Source organism: Dermacentor variabilis, chromosome 2, assembly GCF_050947875.1.
Source record: "Dermacentor variabilis isolate Ectoservices chromosome 2, ASM5094787v1, whole genome shotgun sequence".
Lineage (NCBI taxonomy): Eukaryota > Metazoa > Arthropoda > Arachnida > Ixodida > Ixodidae > Dermacentor > Dermacentor variabilis.
The window spans coordinates 81,041,985-81,048,656 of NC_134569.1; the positions used below are offsets into that span (position 1 = coordinate 81,041,985).

At 43.0% G+C, this 6,672-nt stretch overlaps 2 non-coding genes across 2 annotated transcripts; both read right to left on the reverse strand.

The window, feature by feature from the left end:
• Positions 1–937: 937 nt before the first annotated feature.
• TRNAP-UGG (transfer RNA proline (anticodon UGG)) lies at positions 938–1,009 on the reverse strand. Its single transcript has one exon. It is a non-coding gene; the product is annotated as a tRNA-Pro (tRNA).
• Positions 1,010–3,469: 2,460 nt separating this feature from the next.
• On the reverse strand, positions 3,470–3,541 carry TRNAP-UGG (transfer RNA proline (anticodon UGG)). The gene has a single exon. It is a non-coding gene; the product is annotated as a tRNA-Pro (tRNA).
• Between the last annotated feature and the right edge of the window lie 3,131 nt (positions 3,542–6,672).

Genomic DNA, 6,672 nt, shown 5'->3' on the forward strand with positions numbered 1-6,672 from the left:
CTTTAAAGGGCTTCTAAAGGCTAAAAGGGCTAAAAGGCAAGCAAGAGATTTCTCTACTCTCGCCTTCGCTGCCATTTTCAGTAGTTGTCTCTTTTTGCCGCGTACTTCTTATGGATACACGCGTGCACTGCCGTCAGTACCGAAGGCAACCCTTTTTGTTCTATTACACCAGGACCTTTCGCTAATGAAGACTTCGCGCTTTATTTCAACTACATGCTGTTTGCCTGCGTACGCGCAGTACAGAACACGCTACACGACTTGAAATTAATTGAACGCGCACAACTAGAAAGCGAGATGACGTGAAAGCGCGGGCGTGGGACTGCACGGCCATCAAGGCATACTAGGAGATTAACTGCAGCTGCTGTTTCTCGTATGTGTATTAATCGACAGCATTTATCCAGGTGACGTCACGTGCGTGACCTTGATAGTTTCACGACGAGCGAAGAAAAGATCGGAAAAGCCTGTACTCGCGGACAACTTCTTGGGGCCATTAAGGGAAAGCTACGGGCGCGTGGCTGCTGCACATGTGTTACCCCGCCGAGTAGTCCGGCACCATTGACAGTGCTTTTGGTTGCTCGGAACAGACGCTGAACCGACGCAGTTTCCACATACTACGGTTTCGCGTTTGCCCCGACGCGTAACGGGAAAGCCGGAAAATAAGTAAACGTTTGTACTCAGCGGTGTGTTCTGTCTTATTCAACTGGTCCTAATAAGGTGTTTATGTTTTCTCTTCCTCTGCTTAACCTAACGTAGATTAAAACGTGGGACTTTTTTCAGAAGCGCTATCACTTGTGCGAGCATCGCCTCCGTAGCTTTCCCTTCATAGCCACAGAAAGCTGTCCGTGAGTATAAATAGAAGCGCACGATTGTTCTTTGAATAAAAAAATAGGGTGGTTTAACGACACTTTAAAAAGCGGCGCGTTTCAAAAGACTAGTTGGGCCCGTCCGGGATTTGAACCCGGGACCTCTCGCACCCAAAGCGAGAATCATACCCCTAGACCAACGGGCCTGTTGCCTCACTCGCATCTTTTAGCAGTACAAGCAACACTTTAATAAAGAGAGCTGGTTTCTCTCTTTTATCTAAACGCAGAGGTTATTGTTATTCAATAGGGCGCAGCGCGAAGGAAGACTGCCTTTTGGTATTCTCAGCGACGCTCCGACTTAAAGGTTCCTTTTGTCAGTTCTTCATTTATATATCTCAAGCGCGGTAGGAAAGAAGCGAACGTTGCAACCGCCCTGTTTAGGACGGTTGACCTTTATGTATGGCTTCTCAGTCAGACCTCAAAAGCCTTCAACTACCTTAATCACTTAAGGTTCTTAAAGTATTGGGAAAATTTCGGCAGCGGGAAGAAACGCGCAATAATTTTTTTGAGTAATAACGAAGTCGAATATTACACAAGCTAATTCGAGGGCTTAATGGGCGCACACATTCTGCGCTTAGGTTCTATAACTAGTTGTTAGAAAGAACTTTACAGCATTGAATTTTCATTTCCTAATCACCATCAGCTATCTCATTATCGCGTCGATAAAAGTGACTGATCTTCGAAAAAGTAAGCCTCTGTCAGCTCAAAATGGTACGCACTACAAACCTTTAACGACTGGTATATTAAGCACATTGTCCCAAATAACTGCATCTCGGTAATCCGTTTAGCATGCTTCTCTCAAAGGACTACAATTTTTGCTCTCGTATAGGAAAACACACGCACTTCACATGAGAATTGAATGTTGCATGCTGCAATGTTACGTTCTGTACTTCTTAACATCGTAATTAAATGTGTATTAGCGTGTGAAAAAGTGGCTATTGAGCTTGAGTTTTCCTTTTTTGATTGCTTAACGTTTGCAGGAGACCATCCTTTATAAATATATAATTGCAAAGCAGCCGCATGCGTCTTGTCGAGAGCACATTATTTATTTGCTTCAGTACTAAGACCACAACCTTGTATTTGGAGGCTTGTCACTATGCGCACAAAGAAAAATTGCTCTCAAGGGTGCATTGGATGCGAAAAGACCCTTTTGGCGTCCTTACTTTCTCTGAACATTTCGAAAACTGGTGCATTTGTTCGCAGTACACCCTTAGTGCATTCAATAATTTACGGGGGCCGAAAGGGTGTTTTGTGTAAAACATTCAATTTGCAGCATTTAATGGCGCTGAGTAACTACAACATTTAAAGCAATTGAGTAAAACGCCATAAGTACGTGCCTATTTCCCAGCATTTTGCGCCAAGTCATTGTTCGAGCTCGTCATATGATCACAGTGGGCTATAGATGGCAACCTGCTACTTGGCGTCTCCGCTGGTGAAGTGGAAGGGCACAGTTTTCTCATTTATTTCCCATGCTGCCTTTCGCTTTCTAACACTGGCTTCGTTGAAGTTGTTTCAGCTCGGTGTTTCTTTATAGATCAGCTGTCAATCGTTAGCGAATCATAGCGCATCAGCCAATCTTATATCTTCAGGCGTTTGTTCTTTCGGGGGTGTCATTTGGGCCGGTGCAATATTATTCGCAGTAAGTCTAGTGCTGTTTCATGCAGTATTGGTTGAAATAAACATTCAAAGGTGCGGTGTGGAGCGATCTTCTACCAATAAGAACTCAGCATTTACTGTGCAGGTTGCGCCCCCCGGTCGTAAAGTGGAAACAGACTTAGTTCGTCCTCTTCTCTCCTTGTTGCCTTTCACATCTTAGCGCTAGCAATCACTTGAATTCTTTCACCTTGGTGCTGATTTATAGATAGGCTGAAACACTGAAGAGCGTAACGTCAGCCCATCAGAAGAGCTAGAGGCACTACCGCATTAATAAGGTACTGTATTGTTTCTTGGAGATGTGTCAGTGGATTGGTCGAAAACTAATGCTTCTGGCTGGCATCCTGTAAGGTACGCAGTTTAAATCTCCAACTACGCGGTTTTCTTTTGTTCGATTTGTTTATTTATAAACGTCTGGGAAACCACTTCGGGATTACTACTTTGGCGGATGTTCAAAAGAATATATAGGGTAGGGATAAAATTTAAAACAAATATCACTGTAGAAATAAAACGAAGTATACGTTTCAGCAAAGCCCACATGTTAGGAAATGGTGCTATTCTAATAAATCACCAATTCAAATTGGTATATTGGTTCCCCCAAACAGCGTTTTCTATTGTTGTAAAGGGGCTGAGCTTAAAGACGCCAGAAAAACACCCTGAAGAGTGCAAATTTCCATATTGTGTAGTATTGGTTTGCAAATAGAATTTGTGATTATGGCAATTTACTTTTCCGGCCCTACGAAAGCATAGCTAACAACTTGAGGAACAGCTACGCCCATGTAAAGTTCACTCATTTAATTAAAAAATAAGATAAACGCACGCACTCTTACTCGGGAGAAACGTTTATGTTATCACATATCTTCTGTTTTTCGTCTGCACTCTTTCATGTTAGAAAGGATTTTGTTAGCTTGACTGCAACTTTTGTCAAAATTTCAAAAAAGAAGGTACACATCGGGCCCGTCCGGGATTTGAACCCGGGACCTCTCGCACCCAAAGCGAGAATCATACCCCTAGACCAACGGGCCGCTTAACGACCCCTCGCATGTCTTTACAGTCGAAGGAACACCTACATTAGAAGAACGGCTTTATCGTTTCTGGCCTGCTAATTGTTATTCAACAGCTGTGTGTGTTTGTAGCGCGGCACCCAGACCGTTGGCATTCAGAAAGCGTCTCGGCCTGAGAGCTCGTATCACGGTGTTCGTGCGCCTTACAAAAACCTGCGGGATAACATCGAAGCAGGCGTTACAGCATGTCTGCAGGAATGGCACAGTTTGCAAATTTTACAAGCTCATGCAGCGTTCAGCTGCAGCTCTGCTGAGTGCGATAAATTCTTGTAGCAGTTTGAGAAGAAATATTGTGGAAGCGAGAATCGAGGATTGTTCCAAGGGACAATATTACGCGGCCCGGTTTGCTTCGCTGTGCTGAAACACTAGATATAGGGAACTCTCTTTTGACGTAGAACCTGCATACTGGAATATTATTTTCAATCCTCCAAGAAAACATCTTTCATTTATATTATCTCAATTACTAGAACATTTATGTACTTTGATGTTCAGCAGCTCAGGGATATGGACATTACTGACTGTAGCTCGCGGCGATAGGTATTTAAAAACACGTGTCCGCTACAAAAAGATTACTATCTATGCGTATCTCGGACAGATATATTCTGAATAATGTCTAATGAAGTCACGTTTGAAGTAGAGCATCTGTCTTCATTCATGCACTTGCGCACTGTGATGGCTGATGTTCTGAAATAAAACTCTTGCTTGGGCTAGTTGGTTCGTGCTTGAAGTAGTGAAGGCAAGGCGCAGAAGATCAGGACTCAAGAAGAAGAACACCAATGACAGGACCGGCGCCACTCACACCTTAGTTTATTTCCGCAACAAGCCTGCCTTATGTAGGTTATTCACGCCGAGTCACGCACGAAACTTTAGAAGTAAAAAACAGCACTCTATCGACCACACAGGACACGTATCTGGCACATAGTATCGAATGAGCAAAGAACCACACGTGGATCAGTACGGGAGGCAAATGATCTAGTATAGTCTTTTCCAAGCCAACGGGGAGAAAAACCATACATAAAAAGTGCCGTCTACGCTTCGCAAGATTGCAAAAGAGAGGTTCGCGCGGAAAATTGTGGAAGCCTATTTCATCAAGAAAGAGGGAAACGCATGCGTCAGCAGGCCGTCCATCGTGCTTAGTGACAAGGAGACGACTTTTTTAGGTTTCATTTAGGCCTCAAGTTAGATTGATTTCATTTGGTTTTTCCGTCTGTATTCCTTTTATTTAACTAGTTTTTATTTTCTTGACGATTTTCTAGTTGCTCTTAAGCTTTTGTTGCATTTTTATTTTTTGACGCAGACGCTGTTCTTTAGACCTTTATCGTTCAGCTCTTCTGTCCATTTCATTGTTTGTCACGTGGTTCATTTTTTGCGCGGTCACATGTTTTATCAATTCTTTAGGTGAGTGACTATTAGAGATTTTAGTTTTGACGCAGACGCTGTACTTAGACGCCTTTTACATGTTTTTTCTGTGTTATTCGTTGGTCATTATTCCCATAGTCGTGCGGGTTTTATCACTGACTGGGCCTTAGGCGTTTGAAGTGTGTTATGTTGTAGATAGTTTGATAGTGAAGCGTAGACGGTACTTTTTATGTATGGTTTTTGTCCCCGTTGGCTTGGAAAAGACTATACTAGATCAACTGCCTCCCGTGCTGATCCACGTCTGGTTCTTGTTTGCTCATGCGATATTATGTGCCAGATATGAGTCCTGTGGGGTCGATAGATTGCTGATTTTTACTTCTAAAGTTTCGTGCGTGACTCGGCGTGAATACCCTCCATAAGGCAGGCTTGTTGCGGAAATAGACTTCGTTGAGATTGGAGCCGGTCCTGTCGTTTGGGTTCTTCTTCTTGAGTCCTGGTCTTCTGCGCCTTGCCTTCACTACTTCATGGCTGATATACCTTGCATTCTGGCTGCTACTTACCTGCTTATGCAAGCAGTTTACCCTGAAGTGACTTAACTGGTTTGCATTAGACTTGCACATAACGAATGACATGTAATGACTTAATTGTAATGGGTTATGTGTATATGTGTTCTATCGTATAATCTTAAATTTGCCGATAAAATTGTTTACGCAGTAACGCTCACTGTAATTCAAGTACATTTTTTAGAGTAACCAATTACAAGCAACCAATCACATTTTTGAGCGAAACAAGCTATAACAGGAAATACAGCATTGAGTACTTAAATTTGGCTGTAATTGGAGCATCCAAAGGGATGGAAACATGCCCATGAGTTACCTGCTTCTTACAAATCAACGTCCTTCATCTGTGCTTGATTCACCTGAAGACGACAAGCTTGCAGATTTGCACACCTCTCTTGGGAAGTCGGACTTCTTAGCTCCACCCTCCTCAGCTTGGTGCAATGAATAACTCTCTCTCTCTCTCTCTCTCTCTCTCTCTCTCTCTCTCTCTCTACTGGAAGCGCTTTTAAACGGCCTTCATATATAGGGGCTGAGAGCTGCTGCCTAATTCTTCTCCGCTTAGTGTACTCTTTGACTTCTCTGTTGAAGACAGACTTTCTGGGGCAGTTAAGTGCATATGTTTCTATGTGTTTTACATACAAGGGATTCATATAGACCTTATTTGCAATTTTAATGCATACCAGGACTATTAAGGCTAATAACTTGCAGCTTGATAATAAATTATATCACGTATTTGGTCATCCAATATCTTCAAGGAAGGTGAACGTTCGCTGGAGTTCGTTCCAATTATTCGTTTTTGTCTAAATTGCTAACGAGTAGAGGACGCCAGCTGGGGACCCACCGGATGTTGGCCGACAATTTGAAACGGCGTTTCTACGGCTCGATAGCGAAGGCCACTTTAGAAATTCACGCCAGGGAATCACTTATGTATGATTTCTTTTTTTTCAGTTTTTCGCTGGCCCTGTCAGGAGTGCCTTCACCTTGCCCGAATAAGAATAAAGCGCTACGCTTCATAGTGTACCCAGACCCGAGCATCGCGGCATTAAGTAACGAAAATTGTTTAAGTATTTGTACCTTATTACGCAGCTCTTGGTTGCAGCGCCCAAATCGAGCTAGTTTTCAGTGACGCTTCATAAGTGTTCCAAAGAAAACTAGGAAAAATCAAAAAGCAAT